At 41.0% G+C, this 26,246-nt stretch overlaps 1 long non-coding RNA gene across 1 annotated transcript; it reads right to left on the bottom strand.

Moving 5' to 3' along the window:
- Nucleotides 1–6,979: 6,979 nt before the first annotated feature.
- On the bottom strand, nucleotides 6,980–26,150 carry LOC101902861 (uncharacterized). The gene is made up of 4 exons (XR_236136.5): nucleotides 25,677–26,150; nucleotides 25,075–25,140; nucleotides 9,548–9,613; nucleotides 6,980–9,391 (listed from the first exon to the last, which is right to left on the bottom strand). It is a non-coding gene; the product is annotated as an uncharacterized lncRNA (long non-coding RNA).
- Between the last annotated feature and the right edge of the window lie 96 nt (nucleotides 26,151–26,246).

Here is a 26,246-nt window from a genome sequence, read left to right on the forward strand (position 1 = left end):
AGACTCTCTTTAAAAATTTATTTATTTTTGGCCCTGCTGGGTCTTCATTGCTGCACATAGGCTTTCTCTAGTTGCAGAGAGTCAGGGCTACTCTGTGGCAGTGCAGGAGCTTCTCATTGCAGTGGCTTCTCTTGTTGTGGACCACAGGCTCTAGGCTCATGGGCTTCAGTAGTTGCAGCATGTGGGCTCAGTAGTTGTGGTGCAAAGGCTTAGTTGCTCCTTGGCATGTGGAATCTTCCCAGACCAGGGATTGAGCCCGTGTCCCCTGCATTGACAGGTGGATTCCTATCCACTCTACCACCAGGCAAGTCCATAAATAATTATCTCAGACTTTCTGTGGGTCAGGAGTTCAGATGCAGCTTGCCTGGGTGCCTCAGGCTCAGGGTCTCATCAAGCTGTTGGCTGGGGCTGCAGTCGTCTGAAGGCTTGCATGGGGCTGGAACATCTGCTTCCAGGAAAGCTCACCGTGGTCATGGTGGGCCTCCTCAGTCTCTCACTGGTTGTCAGCTGTAACGCATCCTCACCACATGTGCCTCTCCACAGGTCTATTTGAGTGTCCTCATGACATAGCAGATGGCTTATCTCAGAGTGAGCAGTCCAAGACAGAGCAAGAAGGAAGCCGCAGTGTATTTTATGGCTCAGTCCAAGAAGTCAAGTACAGTCAATTATGCCGTACTTTCCTTGTTAGAAATAAGTCACCAAGTCCACACTGAGGATTCACAAGGGAGGAGTATAGAAAGATTTAGTGAGCCTATTTTTAAACCTCCACAATGCCATTGAAGACTTTAGGCATATAGAAAGATTAGGTTTAGGGTAGAGAGAAAAGAAAGGACACTTTTTTTTTTTTAATGTCTTATTACCAACATATTAAATCTGAGATAGGGATAGATAGTGTCAAAGATAGTTGATCATTTGAGTTTTAAACTCAAGTGCAGATTTGGTGTATCTGTGGTGATTGAAATCAGAGCAAAGAAAGGCATAGCAAGAATGAATGAGGAATGGACCATGAATGCGGCCCCAGGAAAACCATAGAACTTTAGTAACAGGAGGATTTTATTAAAGTGGCCAGTATGGAAGTCAGATTTATAATTGTTAAAGAATAAGAAACTGAGGTGGAAACAATGAAAATCTTCATTGCAAAACTTGGAAATAGTTCTGTTTGGATCTACTTTTTCAACTACAAAGGAGGTTAACCTATTTCTTTTCATTTCTTTTGGATTCTCTGTTTAGATACCATGCACATTTTAAAGACATCAGAAGGAGGCACATGTTTAGGGTAGAGAGGGAACACTTTTTAATATTTTGCTCCCAAGTTGAAGTTCTTGATGTACATGCAGGTAGAGATATTAAGACAGTTTTTCATGTTTATAGATATATGCAGGTACTTTTTAATCAAGCCTTAGAATATTTTATGTCAGGATTTATTGAGCTTATCATTGAGGTGTAGAAATAAAGGCTATGCATTTCATTGATCCTTCCACTTCCACTGTCGTGTTCCCTTGGCTAGTGTGCAGACTTCTTATCAGAGTACATAAGGACAGACACATACACATCTATCTGGAGATTGAGGGTGATCTGCTGAGCAAAGCTTACTCAAAGTGTCGAGGCCCAGACATATTTCTAGGATGAGTCTCCAGGTTATCTCAACAAATAGGAAGATTCAGTTACCTTGGCATATATGTTTGCTTTCTATATATGAGCTACTGCTAGAAGTGATCAAGCAAGGACCTACGAAGGGTTGGTTTTTATTGTTGTACATGCGTGGTATAATCTTGTCAATCCTCTGAGGAGCTGGGGTTGGGAAGAGGGAATATGAGTGTGACTTAATTGATGTTTTGAAAGTGAAGACACCTAAAGACTCTGTGGTTAGTGAGTTGAATCACTCCTTCCCCTTTCTTGAAAATGCATTTCTTAGAGGGGAAAAGTTAATCTTTTCATATTCCCTATCCCAGGTTTTGCTTACTCAAAAGTATACAGCACAGGAGAGTGTGTGCATGTTAACTTCAAGAAGCACACTCCAGTATGGCAGTGCCACACCATTGCCACGGGTCTCAGATCTCTCCCAAACCCTGCATTAAGGCAACATCTGCTCCATCCCGGCTTTACCAACACACAGATTAGCCTTTCTTGTCCCTACCTGCATGTTTTTACCATGTAAAGCTATATCTTCTTGCATTTATTAACACCTGTCAAAACTTTGTCCTCTCTTTAATTGATAGTGCAGATTTGACCATCATTTGGGTATACTATACCAGTCTCTTGAGATTTAAAGATAATACTGGTTTCTGCCTTAAGGGAATTTCCTAATCTAGTTGGGGAGATAAGTATACACGCACAATAGTGACAGGAATAAGGGGATAATTAGAAGTAAGGCAAACTCATGGTAGGAATGACCTTTAAGCTATGTTTGAAAAACAAATAAATACTAATGTGGATAAAGAGGAAGCAAAGCATTAGAGCGTGAGAGAAATTTTTATGAAAAGAACTGATTTTAGGAAGTAGCTAAGATGCTCATTTAATAAGCGTGAGGGTAAAGGATGATAAAGGTCCCTATAGTGGAGAAGGCAATGGCACCCCACTCCAGTACTCTTGCCTGGAAAATCCCATAGATGGAGCAGCCTGGTAGGCTGCAGTCCATGGGGTCGCTAAGAGTCGGACACGACTGAGCAACTTCACTTTCACTTTTCTCTTTCATGCATTGGAGAGGGAAGTGGCAACCCACTCCAGTGTTCTTGCCTGGAGAATCCTGGGGATGGTAGCCTGGTGGGCTTCTGTCTGTGGGCTTCCGTCTGTGGTATCGCACAGAGTCGGACACAACCGAAGCGACTTAGCAGCAGCAGCATAGTCAAAGCTATGGTTTTTCCAGTAGTCATATATGGATGTGAGAGTTGGACCATAAAAAAGGCTGAAAGCCAAAGAATTGATGCTTTGAAATTGTGATGTTGGAGAAGATTCTTGAGGGTCCCTTGGACAGCAGAGATCAAACCAGTTAATCCTAAAGGAAATCAACCCTAAATAATATTTATTGGAAGGACTGATGCTGAAGCTCCAACACTTTAGCCACCTCACGTAGAGCCGACTCATTGGAAAAGGCCCTGATGCTGGGTAAGATTGAAGACAAAACAAGAAGAGGGCAGCAGAGGATTAGATGATGAGATAGCCTCACTGACTCAATGGATATGAATTTGGGCAAACTGGGAGATAATGAAGGACAGGGAAACCTGGTGTGTTGCAGTCCATGGGGTGACAGAGTTGGACACAACTTAGCAGCTGAACAACAACAAAGGATGATAAATGGAGGATGAAGTTAAGTTAAAGCTTGGTAGTGGAAGGGATTGACTATTGTTCCCAGATAGTTTGGTTTGATTCTAAAGGCAGTGAAGAGGGAATTCCCTGGCAGTCCAGTGGTTAGAACTCTGCACCTTCGCTGCTAGGGGCGGTACTAAGATCCCACAAGCTGTGCAGCATGGCCAAAATAATAAATTTATAAAGTAAAGAGATATTGAAGGCTTTTTAAGCAAAATGACATCATTTGTAAGAGTTATAATATAATGGTTTATTCAGAAAGGAAAAAGACTTCATATTATTTTATATTATGAAAATATTAGAGGGAGAATATAGATGGGGTGAAAAGACAACTAGATATGTTTTCAACCAAATGTCGGCATTATGATTCAGGTGATATCCTTCAGAACCTATAGACTGAAGATGTGGGTCTGCAACTTAGGAGAGAGAAACAGGAAAGTTAGGGGCCCACCTTTGGGCTGACATACTAAGAAACTGGGACATGTCTGGAACCAAGGTGGCCTTTTTTCTTTTCTTTCCTCCACTTCCCCCTTTTTTTGGGTCAAGTGGCTGGGAGTTTAGTTATATACCAAATTAACTGAGCAAGCAAATACACCAAGAATAATGGGAAAGAGGAAAGCAAGAATAAACCCTGTGGTATTGATTTGGAATTGGAAATGAATTCATGGTACTTAATAGAGAGATGGTGAAATAGATGTGTGTTTGTGTACATATGCATCCATACTGCCTAATTCTGCTGATAGGCTCTGGAAGCAACAGCCCTCTGGTAGTAATGAACATACCTAGCACCGGTATCCAGACCTTGGTTTCTAAGTCCCATTCATCACTAAAACTGATGCTCCTTGGAGAAATTACTAGTTCTGAGAATGGGGAAGGGAAACTATAAGATGAACCTGGAGGGCTTCCCTGGTGGTTGAGTAGTTGAGGAGCCTGCCTATCAATACAGGAGATTCTACATACTGCACCACCACTGTTGAGCCTGTGCACTATAGCCCAAGAACTGAAACTGCAGAGCCCATGTGCCGCAACTACTGAAGTCCAGACACCCTAGAGCCCCTGCTCCATGAGAGAAGCCTGTGTACTGCAGCTAGAGAGTAGCTCCCGCTCGCCACAACTAGAGAAACCCCGTGCAGCAATGAAGACAACACAGCCAAAAATAAATTATTAAAAAAAGAAGAAGATGAACCTGGAGCATCAGCTTGTACTAGCAAGTGTGGATGTGCTCACAGAATGATGGTTCCATGTCAAGAGAATACAGGAGCTAGCTTAAAGGAGTTCCCAGGTCTGGTGACATTTGAGCAGGAATTAATGATAGCAACAGATTGAAATCCTTTGAGTAAAATAGTAGTCTACAAGTTCATACTTATATGAATGAATTAAAAATGGGGCAAAAGGGAATATTCTGTAGTAGAATATCAATATACTTGAGAGAATGATGGAATTAGCTCACGAATTTGCAACCATTACAATAATAATAAGCTAAAAACCATCAAAGAATGCTAAATGCAATGGGTGAAAACTTGATAGCAGATGAGAATATTTGAGTAATCATAAAGAATCTCACACTCAGATATTAATAATAAGCATAACATGCTTATTAGTTTACTTAATGCTTAAACCTTGCAGAAACTTTAAACCAAGTGCTTAAAGTTGATATCACCAGTAATGAGACAAATCAGCAATGTATGTTTCTAGGTGTGCACCTAAAACACATCATTTTTGTGATATGTTCTTGCCAAATAAATTATAAGGAAATACCAGGGAAACCCAAAGGCATAGTCTGTAAAGTAATTGGTCAGTAATCTTAAAAAATGTCATGATCGTGAAAGAGAAACACTGGAGGACTGTTCTACTTAAAGACTGACTGAATGGGACTCATAATCCTGGTTTGTATAGTCCAGTGAAGGACATTATTAGAACAGTTGGCAAAATTTGAATGGAGTTTGTAGATTACATGGTAGTACAGAGGATGAGATGGCTGGATGGCATCACTGACTCGATGGACGTGAGTCTGAGTGAACTCCAGGAGTTGGTGATGGACAGGGAGGCCTGGCGTGCTGCGATTCATGGAGTCGCAAAGAGTTGGACACGACTGAGCAACTGAACTGAACTGAACTAAACTGAATGCATCTTTGTTCATTTCCTTCGATGTGGTTATGTCAGAGCATGCCCTGTACTTAGGAAATAGACACTGAAGTATAATATGGTAATGAGACATCATGTCTACAACTTAGCCTCAAATTGGAGGGACTTGGGCAGAGAAAGGTTAACAGGGAGTCTTGGTGAAAGGTGTACAGGAGCTGTATGTACTATTTCTACAGCTTCTTTATAAATTTGAGATTATTTTATAGATAGTTTATTAAAAATGTATTGTTCCAGTGTCAGATATTATAGGAAAGTCAAAAAGGATGACGACTGAGGGGAAAAGGCTAATTAGATTTAATAATCAATCAGGCAATAGAAGTGCCTAAATTAAACGGCAAGGGTAAGAGAATTAGGGGCTCATGTTTTTAGAGTCCCAGACATGAAAATTCCTTACAATTGAACACCCTAAAAACAAAATTTTTCTGCTTTAAATTCCTACTCTGCCTATTATAATACCACAATTTTGAATTTCAGCTGTTTACCTCCATTATTCTCTTTCAAGTATTTTGTAAACAGATGCTCCTTGGAGGCAACAATTACGTTTCTATACATGTATGTCTAACCCAAGACCAAACTCAGGACTAGCCAGCCTCCAGATACACCATCAACACCTATTAAATTGTGCTGATAAGACCCTCCCCATATTCCAGCATGTAGCTAAATTGTCTGTAACTCAGTCTTAGATCCCTTACTCACAAGGGCAAGTCTATGGGCAGCTATGAACCCTGCACAAGAAAAGAAGTTTAAAAACTTGTATTTAGGGAATTCCCTGTCAGACCAGTGGTTAGAACTCTACACTTTCACTGCTGAGAGCCAGAGTTCGATATCTGGTTGTGGAACTAAGATCCCATGAGGCCCACCCCTATCCACCCCCCCAAAAAAAGAAAAAAAAATTTTAATAAAAATTCATGTTTAATAAAGGCCATACCAGTCACCTACCTCTCAAAAAACACTGAAGTTCCGTGTTTTGGATACAGTTTTATAATACTAACTCATTTAATGTTACTATATCTCATTTAAGAGCGACAAGGTAAGTTCAAATTCAGGTTAGATTTAATAGTTGGAAGATACAGTGTTTAAAACCTCTTAAAAACATTCTTTCTAGCACCCAAAACTTGTTTGGCCATGAATATGTAACCTGTGATTCTTTCTGTGACAGAAAAAAAAAAAAAAGCTTATCAAAGAGATACCCATGTCCACCCATGTACAAGTCACTGGCATGCTGAAAAGAAACCTACTCTTTCACACAACTCTGGAAGCCACTCCAGCTCCAGGGATGTTCTCCAATGTCAAGTAAACTCAATTCCTCCCCACTCTGCAAACTGGCTTTTCAACAAACTTCTACCGAACTTAGACTGCAGACACTAAACTGTAAGGTTTTTTTTAAATTTTAACCTGTTAGATGAGACTCCGAATAAATAGCATGTTGTGTCCAGGAACAGTCTTAACTGACTGCATAATCTTCCATGAGACAATATTTAAATTTACTCCTGAAGTTTTCAACTGAAAGTGAGAAATGAGTCCAAAATAAAGTGATTACAATCTTTGTTTAATTGAATGAGAAAGTAAACAATTTCTATACAAATAAGAAATGGAATGTATTTTATGGAGTTTGTTTTTTATTTTTAACTAGTCTTGGGTTCCAACAATATGCAAACAGTGTTTTACTAATGTGAAAAATAAATAATTGAATGTATTTCCCAAGTATATCTGCTCTCTGCCCCACCAAAAGTGATGCAAATTATAATTTCCCGAGTGCCACAGTGGGCAGCGGGAAGTAATCTCTGTCCAATTCCAACATGCAACCTCATAGACTTGAACAATGAGTTCTTTTGAGTTCAGGAAGAGGATAAGGGAGACTGAAATCACAGTGCATCAGGCTTGAATGTCTCTATATGTATGCATGTTGGGAAGCTAATAAAGTGGTAGGTCAGTTCGTAATTCAGTTTGGCTTTTTTTTAATGCTACACTCTAGTGCCTGAAAACTTTTACTCCTAAGGAGCAAGGACTGTGTAACTTACTAAGTGCCTAAGGCCAAAATGTCATTTTGCATATCAGGGAGTGCTGAGTTTGCTGTCAGCCAAGCCTTCCACCTCTCAGGGGCCCCTGCTAAAGTTAATTCACATCCAGCAGTTGGGGAATTGTCAGCTGTAACTTGGAGAGGTTTGAGAGGCTGCATCTTAGAAGTAACCAGTACAGAGTTTGTTGGAAGAAGCAAGCGATGAGTGGGAAGCAGAGAGCACTGAATGAGTCTCAGTTGTACCATTTGCTAAGGCAGTGTCTCTCCCCTTTTGAGCCTGTGTCTTTTCATCTGTGAAATCCAGAATTTGATGCCTTCCCATCATTTTCTACAGGCTCTAGTGGCCTTCCAATAAATAATACATATATATATATATGTATATAAAAGTTATTTTTAAACTGTAAGTCACTGTATAAATGTGAAGTATTGTCAGATCACATCAATGAGAGGTATCGTTTGAGCTGAAGTTTGAAAGGAGTTTGTCAGATGGGAAGGGAAATTTCAGGCTGAGGGACAGTAAAATCCATGCTGCAGAGGTAGAAACATGCACCGCTTGTTGGAATGGCAGGCCTTCCAGGGTGCCTAAGACCTGGCCATGGGTATTTATGGGGAAGGAACCGAAAGATACCTAAGAAAATGTGGTGGGGAGCAGTTGTCAATAAAAAGCCCCACGTGCCTTCTTAGAGACAGAAGCCTTTGTCTTGAGATGGGGAATAATCAAAAGCTTTTTAATGAGGCTGGCAGTAGAGGTGGGCCACATGATTAAACTTCTATAATGGAAACTGTGGCTGAAATATGTCAGCTAGATTGGGAGGCGGAATGGAAACTAGGGCAATCTGAGGGCAGAGAAATCAAGGGAGGCTATTTTTTCAGCCTAAACTTGAGGCTATAGTGATCAGTCTTACTGGCAATCTGTTCACCTTTGTTTCTGCGGTACCAGATACGCCTGCCCCCACATATGTAACGATGTGGCCAAGCCAATGATATGGACGATGCAGATCTTAAGTCTACTGGAGTTGGACATATCAGAACTGGTGGTAATCAGTACTACAGATCCTCATGCAGGGTAAGTCAGATGGCTCGCCTTCCTCTAGAGCTCAAAGCTATACTAAATGGGATAAAGGTTCCTTTGCAAAAGTTGTTCTTTTGGGGAATTAAATTCCAGTTGTATCATTTGGAAGTGGATTCTAAATCTGGGGGGCGGAAAAGTTGGTATCCTCCCAAGAAGGTCACTTAAAAAAGAATGGTTAACTCTTTAAATGTTACTTTTATCTTGCTGGACTCTCCTTACCTTTTAATGCTTGGACTCTGGCGTCTAGAAAATAAAAAAAGAGAAAGTGAGCCCAGCACCTGAGCCCAAGCTGAAACCCAAGGTGCCCTCCCTCAGAGACTTGAGCATTTGGGTAAATAATGGCATGACCTCCTCCCCAGAACGCTTTGATGTTTGTGTGGTATTTATGTTAATGTTTAAATATTTAAAATGGCTACTACAGCCTTGAAAGAGAAAATTGAACTTAGCCAGTTAAAAACCCATGTGGGTCTCAGGCTATGCCTCCATCTCCTCTCCATTCCTTTTCAGTTTGGTATCGAGTGTGTGCAGACTTCTTTTTTTTTTTTTTTTTAAACAATACAAGGTGGATGACTTTTTTTTTTAATGTTCCTAACTTATAAACAGACCGCTTTGTTTAAAGACTAACAGAAGCAATGTTAACAATTCTGAGAAGCGATCTCTGTTTATGAAGGATGAATAATTGCAGCTCCAGGCGAGTAGTCATCCTTTGTAAGGCCTGACTGGTGGAGGTCTCTGGGCTGATCTCTATCCAGTAACTCTGTGCCTTATCCCTTTCCTCTTCAGCTGTCTGGGTTTCCGTCTTAAGTTTGCTGCAGCTCTCCGGAATGCCCACATGAATACCACAGGCTCTGGAAGGGAAAAGAAATTAACAGTATTAACTGAATTCATTTTGATGGAGACTTACAGGTAGCTGATGTCATTCATTGGAAACAGCAGCAAACCTGACCATTCCCTTGCCCGTGGGAGTATTGGGTTTTTGAGAATTTTTGTTGGTATATAAATACCTCAATCCTCATTTATGTCATTATTGAAGATTCCATTTCAGTCCACTATATTTTTGGACATTTTCACTGAAAAAAAAAAAGGAAGAAACCACTTTTAAATAGCATTACATAACTGTGAATATTTAGTATCTCAAAAACTCTGAAAACCTCATTGGGCTGACTTCAGACCTCATATCAGAACAATCAATTTCCTTAAAACTAGAAAAAAAAAAAGATACTACTCATCCATTGAACAATGTGATCCAACGAGGACCTGATCACCCCTTCATGCATTTTTAACCCCTGTTGGCAGTATCTTCTGCTCCCTTTACTCTCTGAGTCATGAGCCTTGTCTCAAAGTTGTTCCTGAAAACTCTCAAGTGACCAGGATTTGCCTTGGGCTCTGAGGGAAATACTTAAGTGAAAAATTTTCAAAAATATTTCCACAGTTTTCACAATAGTGTCATTAAATAAGTAGACACACCTTCTCCAGTGACTAATCCTCTGTACCTTTTTTTGTAATGGAATGATTTTTTTTAAGAATTAACAGCTGTGTCTCTCTACTTTGATCCTTCACATGGATATGGAATACTTTGGTATGTGTTACATTTCCTCTTTTATGCTTTCACAATGACTTCAAGTATTAATAGCTATGAGTAACCTTGAATGCATTGGTCAAGAGGGACTATCTCATTCCTTTCTCTAAGGTTAACTGCTCCTGGGCTTCCCTAGCACTTTGATTTCATTTCTGATACATTTGTGAAATTACAATTATTCATTTACCTCCACCAGATCTTGAAATTGGAGTTACTGTGTTTTTTCCTGTCATGCATCTGCTATATACAATCTTGCCCTAGTTAGTACCTGGCATATAGTGGATACTTCATGTTGGTTAAATGGAATGAATTTGCCTTGATTTCTATAGTCAGATAGATTCTGGAGCTTTTTCGGGGAGGTGAGTGATCAAAATCAAGTAGGCTTCTCTCTATACTACATTAACCATTTTACCAGTTTTCATAGAAAAATATACACATCAATAAACAAAACATTCATGTAGTTGTTAATTAAAGAAGAAAAATGGGGGCACTGGATATAGGATGACCTCCTGGGAAAGATGAATGAGTTAGGAGTACTATGAGTCCTATTTTTTTTTCATTCTTTGACTATCTTAACAGTTTTTCTCAGATTCCTTCCTTTTGAGCTACAGCATAACCTGAGCATTAGCGTTGTTTATTTTAACCCCACCCTGGTTGCTATAGTTGATGAGTCACAGAAACCAGAGAAGGGAAAGACCAGTGAAATCATCTGGTTCATCTCCAAATTAGGGAGTGGAGCATTGGGATTTGGGGAAGACTAACTTCTCATTTGAAAAAAGAAAAGGAAAAAAAGTGCAACCAGAGCTGTTTAGAGCAGCCCACCCATCTGTTTGCCTTTTGCTTCTAACACAGTCCTGAGATCCACCCTGTTAGAAAGCAATCAGGAATTCTTATCAAGGGCCCATGGACAACCAGTTGCCAAAGTGTTAAGGAGTCAAACTAAAATCCTGCTGCTTGGGTAATAAAGTCAGATGATGAATCTTTCACTGATTGTTTTAATGGAGTCTTAAAGAATTTTAAACTCTGTTTTTAACTAGGTCTTACAAATTTAAGAGCTAGCGAGAGCCTCACTGAAGATCTGGGCTAAAATGCCTAGTCCCCGGGTGCAGAGACTCAGGTGGAGCTGGTGAGCGGAGGCAGGTATGTCAAGGTCAGGAGTGCTGACTCTCAGCCCTTTCCCCCGTGTCACAGTATCCTCCCTCACAGTGCTCTCCTCCACCGTCATCTTCTTCCTCTCCTCTCCTTTTTGTCTTCTTTTTTTGCATTGTTGGTTGAAGCAGTGGGAGAGATGATTCAGCGTCTATGTCTGCTCTTCACATCAAGCAAGCCTGGCCACCAGGTATCACTGTCCGTTGGCCACAGAGGCAAGTGTGGCAAGACGCCATGTCAGCTCACCTGGAGCTCGTCTGCCAGGCTCCTTCTCTCCTTCTGTTTGCTTCTGTGTTTTTCCAGCTACATAACCTTGATTTCATCTTTGCTTTTTGTCCTTTAAAATTTTTAAAAGATCATAATGTCCTTAGCTCTTCCCTTGATGCCTAGCTTAGTTCTCTCCTAGCTTCCAACATCCTTCTATAGCACCCCTGCACCAGCTTTGGCCTCTTAGGTTGCAAAACCAGCTTCATACTGCTTGCTCTTTGCCAATGTCCCCTTACAAAATGGGGAGGACTCTGAACCTAATCAATGCTGATAGCATCTGAATATGCCCAGCATAATGTCCCGTATCTAGTTACCTAAGTATGTTATCACAGGTTCAGGTTATTAAAAATCTAAAGTCCTTTGCAACATGAGAGAGATTCAACAGTTGCCTGTTAGTTCATTTTATTTTGATAATATCCCAACAGCTTTATTTCACTTTAAATTGATGTTTCTCAGTCACAGCTATGCATTTGAATAACTTAGGGATGAAAAACATGCTGGGGTCTCATGACTCAAAGATCTGAATTAAAACAACTTTATATGAATATATTCAGTTGCACAAGGAGTACACTTCCTAATCTGGACATAAATGGAATGCAGAGAAAGAAGGTGGCCAATTGTATTCAATAAAAAATGATCTATTGATCTCCTTGTAAATAGATGTAATTTTGTTGTTCAAAATATATCCATTTAGAAATCCTGTTGGGTCTGTTTTAATGAATAGATAAGACCTGTTTCTGTTTAGTAACATCCATGTGCTTATATACTTTAATGTGCCTAAATCAGTCATATTTGCATATTAAAGATTGAGTTTTAGAGTTAAAAGATAATTTGAAGATTTTCTAGTCAAAGTGCCTCATTTTGTTTTCCAGGTAAGAAACAGAATCATAGATCCTGGATGATTTGTTCAAGTAAACTCAATTAGGATCAGAACTAGGACCAGAACCTCTTCCTCCTGAGGTTGATGATGATTAGCACAGGACTCAGCAATAGAGAAGAGTCCGGCAAAGTCAGACCTTGAAAGATGACGAGCCTATCATGTGCCCACACTGGGTCAGGTGCTGGAGTTGCAAAGATGAATAGGGAGCTCCCACTCGGATGGTACAGCTTGATACATAAGCAGTTATGGTGCCCTGAAATAAACTACTACAAGTAAGACAAAGGTTATCTGAATAAAGAAGTCTAATCTACCCTTCCACAAACCTTATGCCACAATATATCTTATTTATTATATCAGTTTGTATAGCAAACCTTTTTATTTCTGTATAGTATATGAACTGTGTAAGCGTTGGCCCTGCATAGGTTGTATTATCATAAATTATGATCAGAAGAATCAAAATCAAATGAAATTTTACTAGATGGTTTTCTCACAGATTGAGTTTTTCACAGAGGGTGCTGTGGTATAACTTTTACTCTATTATTTTTTAATTGTATTTTCTTAAATATATTTGAAAAATACCATCAAGAAGATGGAAGTTTTCCCCAAAGCCTGGCACAGACTGTCATAATCTTAATATGTCATAATCATAATCTTCCTTTAAAGAAGGAAGCCCTCTTTTCACTAGCTATATTTATTTTTTCTATGTAAACCATGTTTACAATTAAAGAAGTAACATATATTCATTGTTAACAAAAATCAAGTAATATAAAGAAGTGTATAAAATAAAAGGTGAGCATTCTCCTTTACACATATACACCAGTCTTCTTCTTTCCCAAGAGCTAGCCAGTATCAGCTTGGTGTATATCCTTCCAATATATGTATACACTTACACACATATGTAAATATAAATATACATATATAACAATATAAATACTCAAAATTAGTATTATTAGTCTAATTGACTTTTTAACTCACAAATCATAAGGTCTTTAAAGTTTAAAAATAGTCAAAACACTCAAAAAAGTATCTAGTAGATATTTAATAAAGATGAAAATGTTCAAGGTGTAGCTATCTCTATGTGTTTTTATACTCACTAAACATTTTATTTTATGATGAATACTGTTTTGAGCAAACTCTTATGACTAAAAGATACATTTTTTATTATAGAATTAAGATCATTCCAGACACTTGGCACCAAATACTTGTATATATGTTGTGCAACATCTGTGGAAAATACTGCTTGAAGGAATGATAGAGGCTGGGAGAATTTGAAATATTTATCCTCTTACTTGCCAAACCATAAAAATGCAGCAAAATGTGCTGAGGTAAGAACTAAGATGCCACTATGATGGCTCAGGAAGCATCCCAATATCTCAGCAATTTAATGTAAGAATCATCACAATAAGGTGGATACTTGTAGCCAAATCTGTTTTTATAATGTTTTATATATTAGTATTGTAACTTAGCATGCCAACAAGACACAGGCTACACTGATATTCTGCTTTCTCTTGTTTTACTCTATATTTTTTAAATTTTTTAGAAAATTTTATTTATTTGGCTGCACCGGATCTTAGTTGACGCATGCAGGATCTTTGATCTTTGCTGCTGCAAGCAGGATCTAGTTCCCTGACTAGGGATTGAACCCAGGCCCCCAGCAGTGGGAGCAGGGAGCTTTAGCCACTGAGTAGGCTAGCTTTAGCCTAGAGTAGGGCCACCAGGGAAGTCCCTACTCTGTATTTTTGAAAACTGTCCGTATTGATCTATTCCAGCTTCAGTTGATAATACAGATATTTTATCATTTTAATTTAGCCTCACTGATAAGCATTTAGGGTATATTAGTCTTTTAACGCTACAATAAAAATCCTTACACACATATGTTGTGATCATATAAGACACACCCTTTTCAGGATAGCTTTCTTGCAGCAAGATCACTCAGTCAAAGTGTATGAACATTTCAAAAAATATTTAATTTATTTATTTGGCTGCGTCGGGTCTTAGTTGTGGCATGCGGGATCTTCATTGCTTCATGCGGGATCTTCCGTTGCTGCGTGCAGACTCTTAAGTTGTGGTGTGTGAGCTCAGTAGCTCTGTGGCATGTGGGATCTTAGTTTCTGATCAGGGAATGAATCTGTGTCCCCTGCATTGCAAGGCAGATTCTTAACCACTGGGCCCCCAAGACTTTTTTTTTTTAATTTTAAAATTGTATTTATTTTTGGCCACAGCACCTGAATCAGACCCGTGCCCCCTGCATTGGAAGCACAGAGTCTTAACCACTGGGCCACAAGGGAATTCCCTAGTATGAACATTTTTAATATTGATAGATACTCCTAAATTGTCTTCTCACTGATAACATTTAGGAATTCCTATTTCAGCCATTTCCAGCCACTCTGGATACTACTAACAGCCCATTAATATTTAACAGGTATGTTTAAGTTTGAATAAGGACAAAGTAATGTGTTTGTGGAGAGAAATACAATAACAGCAGGTACTGGGTAAAAACAGTGTCAGCACAACCAAAGACCTGTCCTCAAGGAGCTCCTGGCTAGTTGCAGAGACCAACAAATAAAAGAATAAGAATACAAAGTGATAGAGAGGAGAGGGACACAAAAATATCAAGAGAAACAGATTAGAGCCAGATCTACCTGAAGAGCTTGGGAAAGGTTTTCCTTCATGAGAAAATACTTGGTCTGAGGCTTGGGGGGAAAGAAACTCACTATCGAGGAAAGTGGAAAGGGGCATTCCTGGCAGGGAAACAGTCTGAAAAAAGGCCTGTGGAGGCATGAGTGTGATTGGCAGGGGTGCAAAGTGGGAGTGAAGGGAAAGATGCGGGGAGCGAGAAGGATTTCCAGAGAGGGGTCATGTAATCAGAACTATTTCTTGGAAAGCTTTTCTGGATGCCTTGTATAGAATGAGCTGAGACCAAAAGTATATGTTACAACTGGGAAAAAGAGGCATACATTTCCCTGAAAAATATCTCAAATTGTGGTTTGTCCACACCGAAAGCACCTTAATTCAACACAAGTTTCTTGAAGACTTACCATGAGTTCAACAGGGCTAGATGCTGGAAGAACTCAAAAAGCCAATGAAATACCCCCTTTTTTTTTTTTTTGCAACAGTACAATACATTAGGCACTTTTTAATACTTTGTCTAATCTTTACATTTGTCTTGCAGTATCACAAGTGAGAAAACTGAGGTTGTCAAAGAAGCAGACACAGAATAAGACCCCAGGACTGGGTTCACTCCAAGCCCCATTCTTGTTTACTGACTCATTCTCTCTGATTCTCCTCTTTCTTTCCTTCCTTCCCTCTCTCCCTCTCCCTCTTCCTTTCATCTTCCCTCCTCTTCTAATTTTTATCTTCAGCTAAGTTATACAAGAGAATAGTTGTACAAGGCACATATTTATACAAGATTTCTATATAATTCTATGTAAGTTAGTGTTCAGCTTATTTGTTAGTAACAGAGACTGAATGTAAGTACTTTAAGGTACAAATTAATTTTTTTTCTTTCATGTAAAAGAAGTCTGGAGGAAAGCAGTCCAGGATTGAACTCATGGCTTAACAATCATCAGGAAAACAGTCTCCTCTTGACTTTTTGCCCTATGCTTTTTTGTTTTCATGCTCAAGGTTTTTGTTCTCCATCTTTTGTGCCTAGTTTCCATCGTCTAGTTTTTCTCAGCGCCCACAGTAACTGCAAGAGCTCCAGATATCACAGCAAGTATTAGGCAAAGGAAGTAGGGAGGAAAGGGGATTTCAGGTAAAAGTTACTAACCAGACCAAACAAACCAAAACACCATGTCAACTGCTGTTTTCTTTTTAAGGAGCTTTTCTTGAAGCTGAAAATTGCAATCTTTTAGCTGAGTATATTGCTGCCCACTTTAAAGAAAAAGGTTGCTAAAGAAAATAATCAGAATGAAGTCAGGAATTTGGATCTTCCGTGACAGCATACACACACACACACACACAGAGAAATTACTCACCCTCATCCACAGTACTCACAATTTCTGCTCCAAGAAGCCAAATATTTTCAGCACTTGCAGCTATTTCTTGTGGAGTTTCACCAATTTATTTCTGAATAACATTCCACTGTTTCTTAATTTTTCAGTTTTAAGTAGCATTTATTATGTTTTAATGAAAAGAGATATTTTACTCCTTACCTATGTTATACACACAAATGATTACATTATTTTTCTCTAATGTTGTTTATAGAATTAAAATTACAGGAACATAACCTGAGCATAACATAATGTGTTATGTTTTCATTATCTTCTCACGGAAACTCCTTTTGGCTGTATGTTAATAACTAACCACCTCCAAATTCAGTTTCTTAAAACAGTCATTTGTTTTGCTTACTCATTTGCAATTTGGACAGAGCTTGGTGGAAGAGGTTTGTCTCTACTCAACTTCAGTTGGCATGGTCCACTTTTTTTTAAAAAATTAATTTATTTTAATTGGAGGATAATTGATGGGTTTTGCCATACATTGACATGAATCAGCCATGGGTGAACATGTGTCCCCCCCTTCCACTTCCCTCCCCACCCCATCCCTCTGGGTTGTTCCAGAGCCCCAGCTTTTGAGTGCCCTGCTTCTGGCATGGCCCACTTTTAAGATGGCTTTATGTCAGGTTGGTCCTGGCTGTCAGCCGTAGACTTTGGAACCTCTCCATAGGCTGCTTGTGCTTCCTCATAGAATGGTGACTGGATTCCAAGGCAAATGTCTCAAGTAAACAAAGTAGAAATGCAATCATGATCTAGCCTCAGAAGGCACACAGCATGACTTATGCTGTGTTCTGTTGGTCAAATAATTCACAACAGGTCATGAGATTCAAGGGAACTGGGCATATCCTCCTCCTCTTGAGGGAAAAGTGGTAGAATTGTAGCGGAGCATCTGGGATGGGTCATCTTTAGAGAATATAATATGTGTGTCTTAGTCCATTTGGGCTGCCACAGCAAACTGCCACAAATTCTCATAGCTCTGGAGGTAGGTAAGTCCAAGATCAAGATCTGATGAGGACCCACGTGGCTTTTGGGATTTTAGTTTCCCGAGCTGGGATTTTGAACCCAGACCCTCAGCAGTAACAACAGAGAGTCCTAACCACCGGACCAACAGGGAATTCCCTGGACTCTTTTATAAAAGTACTAATCTCATATGAGTGTTCTGCTTTCATGACCTATTCACTTCCCAAAAGCCCCATTTCTAAATACCCTCATGTAGAGGGTTAGATTTCAAGATATGAATCATGGATGGGATATAAACATTCAGTTTATAGCATGCTGCAGCAAGTTTTTGTTTTCCCAGAGCTTTTCATTGATAGTTTTCCTTATCATGCTCAATGGAGCTGTTAATTTCTTCTCAGTAACTTAAAACCCCTGTGGTAATTGCTTCCTCCTACTGTTTCCGAGGCACGTGTGCTAGAGCCATTAGTCCCCTTCTCCAAGCTACACTGGTTGCCCTGAATGCCTGCTGCACAGCTCTCATTCCAAGTTCTCTCCTCCCCATCATTCTGGGAATTCTGTTCACTTATTTTTGCATTGAATCCCTTGTTTTCTGAATCCACTGCTTCCTAATTTTGCTTTATTCTCTTGTTCTGGTGAAGTACACCATTCAGAAGTCTCCTGAGATGAGGGTGTATAGTGGGATGAATGGTGGTGCCCTAAAGCTATGTCTACATCCTCAGTCTTAGAATCTGTGAATATTTCCTTGTTGAGAAAAAGAGTCTTTGCAGATATAATTAAGTTACAGATCTGAAGATAAGTTACAGATATGAAGAAAGATTATCCTCAGTTATCTAGACAGCATATTAAAAAGCAGAGACATTACTTTGCCAACAAAGGTCTGTCTAGTCAAGGCTATGGGTTTTCCAGTAGTCATGTATGGATGTGAGAGTTGGACTACAAAGAAAGCTGAGTACTGAAGAATTGATGCTTTTGAACTGTGGTGTTGGAGAAGACTCTTGAGAGTCCCTTGGACTGCAAGGAGATCCAACCAGTCCATCCTGAAGGAAATCAGTCCTGAATGTTCATCGGAAGAACTGATTTTGAAGCTGAAACTCCAATACTTTGGTCACCTGATGCAAAGAGCTGACTCATTGGAAAAGACCCTGATGCTGAGAAAGATTGAAGGCGGGAAGAGAAGGGGACGACAGAGGATGAGATGGTTGAAGGGCATCACTGACTCAGTGGACATGAGTTTGAGTAAACTCTGGGAGTGGGTGATGGACAGGGAGGCCTGGCATGCTGCAGTCCATGGGGTCGCAAAGAGTCAGACACGACTGAGCGACTGAACTGAACTGAATCTAGATTGATCCTAAATCCAATGAGAAGTGTTCTTCTGAAAGACAGAAGAGGAGAAAACACGGGAAGAGAAAAGAGGGCCTTGAGAAGTAGGAGGAAGAGATTAGAGTGATGCAGCCAGAAGGAATGACTGGAGCCACCAGAAACTGGAAGAGACAAGAGTTCTGCTTTAGAGCCTCTGGAGGGAGTGTGGCCCTGCAGCTACCTCAGTTTCACACTTCTGGCTTCCAGAATTGCAAGAGAGTACTTTTCTGTTCTTTTAAGCCACCAGGCTTGTTGCAATTTGTTCGCGGCAGTGTTAGGAAATTAACATAGGGCACGTAGGCATAAACAATATTTTTGAAAAATGTTAATGATGCATGCGTTCTTTTTAAAATTAATTTATTTTTGGTTATGCTAGGTCTTCGTTGCTGTGTGCACGCTTTCTTAGTTGTGGTGAGCTGGGGCTACTCTTTGTTGTGGTGCTCAGACTTCTCATTGCAGTAGCTTCTCTTGTTGTGAAGCATGGACTCCAGGCACATGGGCTTCATTAGTTGTGGTACATGGGCTAAGTTGTTCCATCACATTTGTAATCTTCCTATACCAGGGATCTAACTTATGTTGCCTACATTGGCAGGTGGATTCTTATCCACCTGTGCCACCAGGGAAGTCCATTCTTGATTTATAGTTTGCCTGGGTATGGAATTCTAGTTGCAAAATAATGATTTTTTTTTTTATTTATCTTTCCTGATACATTTATAAGTTAGCATTCTTCTCTAATTAAGAACTTCTGCTGTCCACTCCTGTATTTTCTATTTTACTACTATTCAATGTGTATCATCAGTTCCTATCACTATTCAATATGATGCTCAAATAACCCTCAGTTTTAACCAGTGAGAACTCCTTTAAATTGTCTCTTTTGTCTTTTTGATTTTTTACCATCAGTCATTTAGCACAAAGCTCACCATGGATTTTCTCTGTTCCATCTCTGGATCCAGCCATTGCTTTAAGAACTGGTTTATTTACTGGGAATAGTATTTGGAAACTAAGATCTGAGTCTTGAGTATCATGCCAGTCTTGTTCTTACCCTTCATAAATGAGTTGTTTTTTAAATCTCTCTGAAATCTTTTAGGATCTTTCCCCTGGCCCCGCTCAGTGTTCTGAAATTTCACGATAATGTGTCTTAGGTTTGTTTTTCCATTACTTGTGGTTTTTCCAATCTAAAGCCTCATAGCCTTCAGTTCTAGAAAATTGTCTTCAGTTATTTTTTGGTGATGTTCTCCCCTTCATTTTCCCTATTTTTCTTTCTATTACTCTGATATTCTGATATGTGATATATCTGATATCTGAATATTCTGATATTCTGGATATCAGGTTTTCCAAATAGGTATTTTTCCTCTTCTGGCCATGTCTTCAAATATAATACATTATTATATACTGATTGTGTATAACAAGTTTCAAGGTAAGAACAGCTTTATGGTTAGTGAAACTCTAAACCATATAATGTAGAGGACTTAGAGACAGCCTGCTTCTTACTGAAGCAGTGGTGGTGTGTGAGAGAGATGGTGTGATGGAAAAAGCAGTAGATTTAGTTCTGCCACTTACTAGTTTAAGGATTGTGGTGGATTGTATACAAAAGTGGTTGCCAACAATTCCTTCCACTCATGTAGACATATATCACTCCCTTTATGAAAAGGAAATTATTTCCCCTTCCCTTGAATCTAGGTTATATCACTTCCCTTGATCAATGGGATGCAGGGAAGTGCCACTGTTTCACTTCTGGGCCTGGTAGCTTCCACTTTCAGTCCTTTGAAGGTCAATAACTACTCTGCTGGAAGGAGGCCTTTATGGATCTTCCAGCCTCATTTGAGTCTCCCTAACCACCTCATGCGAAGAGTTGACTCATTGGAAAAGACTCTGATGCTGGGAGGGATTGGGGGCAGGAGGAGAAGGGGACGACAGAGGATGAGATGGCTGGATGGCATCACTGACGATGGACGTGAGTCTGAGTGAACTCCGGGAGTTGGTGATGGACAGGGAGGCCTGGCGTGCTTCGATTCATGGGGTCGCAAAGAGTCGGACACGACTGAGCAACTGAACTGAAACAACGCTAAACAGACCATAGATGAGCTGATTCCATGAACTCTGCCCTTTATAGAATCAGAACAAATACATTTGTTGCTGTTCTAAGTTTCTAATATTTGAAAGTAGGCTTATTTCCTAGTAACGGGAGACTGAAACAGAAATTAGAATGTGGACATGAAGTGTTGCTGAAAGAAAAACCTAAAATATGTGACATGGACTTTACTTCCAGACTGTAACTAGAGAGAAGACTGTTACTGGAGCTTGGAAAAGTGGTAAGGAAATTGCCATGGAAGATTGGAAAAAAGGCAGCCCAGGTTATGTGTTGGCAGAATGTTTAATGTTACTGTTGCCTGTGGTAACACAAGTGATAGAAAATGTGCCTAATGAACTTATGAATCTAGCCAAGGAGATTTCCAGGCAGAATGCTGAAAATGCCAGTGGTGTTCTTTTAGCTGTGTATGATAAAGTAAAAAAGAAAAAAAAAAGTACTAAGTAAGCATATGTTTGGCTTTTAAGCAGAATTCTAGCCAAAGAAAGATTTGGAAAATAAGAAATGGCCCCAGGATAAAGATCAAATCATGTGTGGTTGCAAAATCTTTTTTTTTTTTTTCCAAAAAAATTTATTTATTTTTTATTTCACTGGATCTTTGTTGCTTTGCACAGTCTTTCCCTAGTTTTGACAAGTGGGGGCTTCTTTTTGTTGCAGTGCATGAGCTTTTCATTGCAGTGGCTTCTCTTGTTGCAGAGCATAGGCTTCAATAGTTGTGGTTTGCAGGCTCAGTAGTTGTGGCTCGGGCTCTAGAGTGCAAGCTAAGGAGTTATGGTGCACAGGCTTAGCTGCTCCAGGCATGAAGGATCTTCCCAGAACAGGGATGGAACCCAGATTCCTTGCATTGGCAGGCAGATTCCCATCCACTGCGCCACCAGAAAAGTCCCCTTTTATTTATTTTTAAGATTCCAGAAAGATTTAATGTGGTACTTTGAAGGCCATCTCAGGGCTTCTAAGAATCTTAAGTGCATTGTTCCAGCTTGACAAACTCAGAGAGATCTTTTTTAAAAAGGATAATCAATATGAATAATCAATGTGAATTTTAGAGCATTTGGATGTTAAGCCTCATTAAAATTTACAGAAATTCCTCAAAAGTTTTGAGAAAAATTCCATCGGATATAAATTTTGGAGCACAGAAGGAACCTCAATAAGATGTATAGAAAGCCCACAGAATTTTAAAGATAATTATATTAATGAAAGGACTGCCAGGTTGGACACAGAAACAGTTCAAAAATGAAAAGAAGTTTCTGGGCCTTCGAGTCTCTACTAGCATGACAAAGATTGAGAGAACTACTCGGGAACAAATATGGACCATTCTTAAGGAAAAGGAAAGACATCTCAGAGAGTGGAATCAAGAGGCCAGAAGGCAAAGCCAAAGACGGATCAGATGACAGATTAAAGTGAAGATCAGCAAACTACAGCCCACAAAACCAATCCAGCCTGTTTTAGGGTAGCCCACAAGCTGAGGCCTGGCAGCTCCAGCTTTTGCTTCTTGAGAGCCGGCTGCTGTTACTATCCCGGTGTAGAGGAGGACCTGGCAGATGACAGTCCAAGGGACAGAGAAATCTAGCCTGCTCCCAGGCATTCCAACAGCCCCAGTGGAGGCACCAGACAAATGAGTGAAATGCCTTTCCATCCTGCAGCCCCAGTTGAGCAGCCCCACCCAACATTAGAGAAGAGACTAGCTGTCCCCTGAGTCCTGTCCACATTGCAAAATCATGAGCAAACAGTTTTATTTATGTTTGAACCACTAAGTTTTGGTGGTAATTTGTTAAACTGCAATAAGTAACTTGAATGCATTCTTCCATCTCTGGACTGGGCAGGAGACTTTATTCGGGCTCCAGTTTCTACATCTATAAAAATCAAGGACTGGATAAGTAGCCTGTTATGGCCCCTCTCTGCTCTAACATTCTATTATTGGGTGAATAGTTCTATCGTTTGCTAAGTTTTAGTGAGTGCCTATCACTGCTGCTGCTGTTGCTGCTGCTAAGTCCTTCAGTCGTGTCCGACTCTGTGCGACCCCACAGACGGCAGCCCACCAGGCTCCCCCGTCCCTGGGATTCTCCAGGCAAGAACACTGGAGTGAGTTGCCATTTCCTTCTCCAATGCATGAAAGTGAAAAGTGAAAGTGAAGTCGCTCAGTCGTGTCTGACTCTTAGCAACCCCATGGACTGCAGCCTACCAGGCTCCTCTGTACATGGTATTTTCCAGGCAAAAGTACTGGAGTGGGGTGCCACTGCCTTCTCCATCTTATCACTGCTGCTGCTGCTGCTAAGTCACGTCAGTCATGTCCGACTATGTGCAACCTGATAGATGGCAGCCTACCAGGCTCCCCCATCCCTGGGATTCTCCAGGCAAGAACACTGGAGTGGGTTGCCATTTCCTTCTCCAATGCATGAGAGTGAAAAGTGAAAGTGAAGTCACTCAGTTGTGTCCGACTCAGTGACCCCATGGACTGCAGCCTACCAGGCTCCTCCGTCCATGGGATTTTCCAGCCAAAGTACTGGAGCTAGCTCGGCACAATTAGTAGTGCTGAAGTACAGCAGATGAAGCATGAACAAAATAAAGTCAAGGCTTTGGAGGACAATGCACAGCAGCAGAGACATAATCTGAGATTTGTTGTTGTAAACATTCTTCCAACCATGGCGGGAAAGAAAGAAAAAAGGATCTTTGCACAGAGTTTCAAAAGCTCATTTCAACTGGCAGAACTGGCCCCACATTCCTCAGAAAGAGCAATCCATGACCTGCAACAGTTTCCTCTTTATGAAAACACCAATGTGAAGTTCTGCAGTATGAAGCCGACTCTGGCTATTGAACAGATCTGTATGTTTGGATTTGCTAGATGCCCTAGATAAGCAAAAGCATTCTTTTGGATACTTGGCTCCTAGGTATTCCACATGATTTGAATTAAATCTTATCTTCTGTAGAGTGCCTATCACAGCACAACTGGGAATCAGAGGCTGTGCAACCAGCCGGGAGAACAGAACGGAGACAGAATCCAGCCCACCATTATTGTCAGTCTATGGTCTCCTTCTGTTCCAAAATATTCAGGGAGTAGGCAGAAAAACACAATTTCTGGTTGTAAAGATTTCAGCCTGAATTGAGGAGCTATAAGAGGAGAGTGAAAAAGTTGGCTTAAAGCTCAACATTCAGAAAACTAAGATCATGGCATCTGGTCCCATCATTTCATGGGAAATAGAGAAACAGTGGAAACAGTGTCAGACTTTATTTTTTTGGGCTCCAAAATCACTGCAGATGGTGACTGCAGCCATGAAATTAAAAGACGCTTACTCCTTGGAAGGAAAGTTATGACCAACCTAGATAGCATATTCAAAAGCAGAGACATTACTTTCCCAACAAAGGTCCGTCTAGTCAAGGCTATGGTTTTTCCAGTAGTTATGTATGGATGTGAGAGTTGGACTGTGAAGAAAGCTGAGCACCGAAGAATTGATGCTTTTGAACTGTGGTGTTGGAGAAGACTCTTGAGAGTCCCTTGGACTGCAAGGAGATCCAACCAGTCCATCATAAAGGAGATCAGTCCTGGGTGTTCATTGGAAGGACTGATTTTGAAGCTGAAACTCCAATACTTTGTCCACCTCATGCGAAGAGTTGACTCATTTGAAAAGACCCTGATGCTGGGAAGGACTGGGGACAGGAGGAGAAGGGGACGACAGAGGATGAGATGGTTGGAAGGCATCACCAACTCGATGGACATGCTGCTGCTGCTGCTAAGTCACTTCAGTCATGTCCAGCTCTGTGTGACCCCATAGGGACATGAGTTTGGGTAAACTCTGGGAATTGGTGATGGAAAGGGAGGCCTGGCATGCTGCAATTCATGGGGTTGCAAAGAGTCAGACACAACTGAGCGACTGAACTGAACTGAACTGAAAGGTAAATGGGCTTCCCTGATGGTTCAGTGGTAAAGAATCTGCCTGCCAATTAAGGAGAGGCAGGTTTGATCTTTGAGGGGGAAGAACCCCTGGAGAAGGAAATGGCAACCCACTCCAGTATTCTTGCTTAAAAATCCCATGAACAGAGGAGCCTGGTGGACTACAGTTCGTGGGGTGGTAAAGAGGCAGACACGACTTAGCAACTGAACGCAAATGTAAATCAGAGATTGTATCAACAGAATTGCTTTGTTTTCTATTTGTCCTTCTGACGGTGTCTGTCATGTTTCATTATGAGTGGAAGAAACGGGTAACAGTGAGCTCTGGGCTGAGTGTTTAGAGACCTCATTTGTGGTCTGGACTTACTGTGAGCTTGGCAATGATGTCTTGGCCTCGCCATTTCTTAATTCCCAGGAATGAAATGACGCTCAACTGGAAAGTAAAAACAGACGTTAAGCGAGACAGGAGATTAAAACATAGAAGCATCAGGAGAAAGAGCTACTACGTGAGGTGTGTGAAAGGAAAGAATTCAGAGGTGCAGAGCGAGATTTTTGGGATTCTTAGCAAAACTTTCCAGCTACTTTGAAGTACAGTATTTTCACAATCACACACAAAATCACATTTGCGTGCTTGTTGCCACGGTGGTTCATAGAAGCAGAGAAAAAAAAAGCGAGAAATAGCAAAACTAAGCCAGGGAGCTGAGGTTGAGAGGAAAAAAAAAAAAAAAGCCAGTTAGGAAAGAAGGAAGGGAGGAACTTCTTTGTTGGAACTCAAGGTTCAAAGCCACTGGTCCCCACCCAGCCTGGGACTGCCTGCCACGAGGACACGCACAGCTGCCCGACACGCGGGAGGCCCGGCGTCTCGGGAGGTTTGGGGAACGGGCGCCTCCCCGGCCTGGAGGGTGGGATCTTGCTCCTGGCTTTAGCCTCCCACCCACTAACCAACAGCCATAGTGGCTCCCTGTGTACCAGCGTGCCCCAAGGCGGAGGAATCCTTTGCCAGCCAGGACACTGCGGAACTCTTCCTCCCAGCGCTCCTCCCGGGAATGGCTGGTCAGAGGTTAAGCTAATATGTTTGCAGACGGTAACCGAGGACTGGATGCCAACGGCCCAGCTCAGGGGAATCACGATTTATGTTTCTTGGAACTGTTCTTCCTTCCATTGCATCGACGCCTTAAAAAAAAAAAAAAACAAACCAACCTCATAGTCTACTAAAGTCTTGCAACTGTACTGATATGAACCTGAGGCAGGGCTGAGAACTCGACGTGGCGCTGGAGAAGCAGAGAAAGGGAGGAAAAAGGCCGCTGATAGGCCTCAGGGAGGTCCCAGCGGCGCTTTACCGGAGGGTACGGCAGTGGGCGCGGGGCCACTCCCACTGGCGCGGCCCAGGGAATGTTCCAGGGCGAGGCGGCCCTGGCCGGCGCGCGGGGCGGGAAGGGTGAGTCACCCCCAAGTCCGCTTTCGAGAGGCGGGGCAGGGCAGGCCTCCAGTGCACCGCGAGGATGTGGTGACTATAAAAGCCCCACCCAGGCCAGCCGG

Source organism: Bos taurus, chromosome 10, assembly GCF_002263795.3.
Source record: "Bos taurus isolate L1 Dominette 01449 registration number 42190680 breed Hereford chromosome 10, ARS-UCD2.0, whole genome shotgun sequence".
Taxonomy (NCBI): Eukaryota; Metazoa; Chordata; class Mammalia; order Artiodactyla; family Bovidae; genus Bos; species Bos taurus.